Genomic DNA, 3,264 nt, shown 5'->3' with positions numbered 1-3,264 from the left:
GAAAAGAAAAGCATATCTAAACTAGTGTTCAAAAGAAACTATACACCGCAAAACATTGCATAAAAATTCACAAAATTAAAAGGAAGTGATAAAACCATACTCAGCCATAATATTTTGCGGTGTATAGTTTCTTTTGAGCACTAGTTTATATCCTATTAATCAACTGTCGGAACGAGCGGAAACTCAACAGAGCTATTCCGACATCAACATATATGTATATATTGTTTCCTCTGTACATACGCGTTCTGCTGAGCTTAACTATTTGTTGTTTGTTTCTGAATACTATGCAATGAGAGACGTTTTATGTAAAAGAACATAACTGCTGAATGAAATCGGGAAAGTCCAGATCGTTATCCAGAATATTTGAACATTCGAGTATATGTAGAAAATGGGAATTTTGTTTAAAGTGCATTGGTGATATATACTGATAGAAACAAATAAAGGGTCACAGGAACATTCCAGCGTTCCTTTAATATTTTCCAGTTTTCATCACCACAAAGCTGGTGATGAAAACTGGAAAATATTAAAGGAACGCTTGAATTTTCCTGTGATCCTTTATTTGTTTCTCTCAGTATATATAGTTAACAAGAAGATATTGGGGTTTCAGTAGAGAGTTAGATTACAGGTCTGTATAATCGCGAGATGACAGTGGCCTGACCGCCACTGAATATGACGTCTCATATTGACTGTCACACAGATAGGTTGACTTCAGGGAGAGGACATTTGTGGCTGGTCCAAACTCGATTATTTACAGACCGCCGCCATATAGCTGGAATATTAGTGAGTGTGGCGTAAAACTTAACACACTCACTCACCTTATTAAAGTGAATGTTGGTTGGAAATATTGATCACGTGCCATGTCATCACTCATCACCACGCCATTCATTCTTTAGAGATAAACAATTATGAGCGTTTTTATTCTTATTATGTGTCTTTTGCTCGTTAAGTAAGAAGTCATTCCATTGTGTACAGTGTACAGATTCATAACTATGCATTGCATGTCAATATATGACTGTATTATCTGTTGCAGAGAGTCATTTGTTTGTAAATACAAACATGTTGTGACTTCTATACTACTCCTTCATACATTCCTGAAGAAAGATGTATTACCGTTATAAAAATTTACATATCTTTCTGAGTTTTCATTCTTTCTAAACAAACGGGCAAAAGAAACGATACCAAGTCGAAAACACTGAATTACAAAACGACAAACCACCATTGTTAAAAAAAGAAAGTGAATTTTAATAACAAGTGTATGCATGTGAATTTCCTCTTTCACAATGGTGATCTGTCGTTTTGTAATAACAGTGATTTCGACTTGGTATCGTTTCTTTTGCCCGTTAGTTTATTTCACTTATTTTCCAGTCAAACGCATTCAAACTAATACATATTGGTATTACAAACATTTTGTACCGGACATTTTAGAATTTAATCGGTGGTTCAAATCTACTCTACACATTTATTTTTAAAATATATATTCATTTAAAAAACAACAACACTCTCATTATAATGTTTTCTAACTGAACATTTATGGATGGAGTCTAGTCTTCTGGGAATGATAGTCTCTCCACAACCACAAATGAGTATCCTTGTACTCACATTAATGCCTATATAAGTTCATATTACATATATACCACGACGCCTTATTGCGTTATATGCTGGTGTGTGAAAGTGAAAGTGAAAGTAGGGACACCGAATCTATTGTAAATTCTGATAAACTTAAGGATGTCCTTCATGAATACCACTTACAATTTATCCAAGATAGATATTATGAATTGATATGATATAATTCAACTCTCAGACAGAAGTAAATCTCTCTCACACACACACACACACACACAAACAAACACAAACGAACAAACAAACATATACACACACACACACACACATCAAACATATATGCACACACGTATTGCATAACTGACTCTAACAAGGTACGGAAGTCAGAAATACTCTGCGTTTTACTAAAGTACATTTCTTCACAGTTAATCCGAAAAATAGCATTCCACGTGAAATTCCCCGACAAATTATCAAATTATAAACAATGGGAAACTAATTTGACTTCACTATCTACCCACCTACCCGGTGGTGTCCGGATTACAGAGGTTTGTAATAGCATGAGTTCATAAGGGTCTCTAATTTGTACAAAAACATCAAAAGATTAGATCAGTTAGCTTTTCAAGTATCTTAAGGCGAACTTTATTTTTCAAATCCTTTTTACATCGCACGCAGTGAGATGACGCAATCACTTGCACATGTTTACATAATCACCTAGCATAACCCACGGGGAAGGGTACACTCTCCTGGTCACCGCTCTGTCGTCATAATAAAGCAAGGGATATGTACACTTGTGGTGGTTTTTTAAATTTAATAGTTTCCCAAAATAATTTCAAAGTAATTTTTTAAAACTTTGCTTATTTTTGTTTGTGTTGTTTTGTTTACCGAAGCACTCTACAGTATTGCAGTTTATTTAAAAATTGTTTATTTAAGACTGTAGGCGTTATTCCCTGAAGGCATTAGTAGACTCCACCTAGAGTGCCGCACAATCAAAAAAGTGAATGAGTGAGTAAATATAGTTTTACGCCGCTTTTAGCAATATTCAGCGTCGGAGAACACCAGAAATGGGCTTCTCACATTGTACCCATGTGGGGAATCGAACCCAGGTCTTCAGCGCAACGAACGGATGTTTTAACCATTTGGCTACCCCACCGCCCCTCAAACAAGTCATCAAACCTGATCATCCGATCATAATCTCACGACCAGCACAGGGCTCGATATGGCGATGATAGATCAAGGAATTAACTTGGTAGACTCGAGGATTCGAACCAGCCATTAGAGGACCCGTGGCATAAGGGAGGTAACTCTGCTAGACGAATTGCGACGCCTTTTACTGAACCTCATTACGTGTAGTTGGTTGGTTTGTTGCTTAACGTCACACTCAGCAATATTCCAGCTATATGGCGGCGGTCTGTAAATAATCGAGTCTGGACCAGACAACCCAGTCATCAACAGCATGAGCATCGATCTACGCAATCGGAATTCGATGACATGTGTCAATCAAGTCAGCGAGCCTGACCACTCGATCCCGTTAGTCGCCTCTTACGACGAGGACGCATAGGTTACTGAAGAACAATTCTAACCCGGATCTTTACGGGTCCATGACACGTGGTACACATGCATGTGAACTGTCATACAAAAACCATGGAATATTTTTCTTCCAGGTGACGCTGACGTATCTGAGGGTCAAACGTCACACAGTATATA

This window comes from Haliotis rubra, unplaced genomic scaffold (genome assembly GCF_003918875.1).
Source record: "Haliotis rubra isolate DU_JTF1 unplaced genomic scaffold, ASM391887v1 Scf153, whole genome shotgun sequence".
In the NCBI taxonomy this organism is placed as follows: domain Eukaryota; kingdom Metazoa; phylum Mollusca; class Gastropoda; order Lepetellida; family Haliotidae; genus Haliotis; species Haliotis rubra.
The sequence above is the reverse complement of the archived record's forward strand: the minus strand, read 5'-3'. Positions refer to the sequence as shown.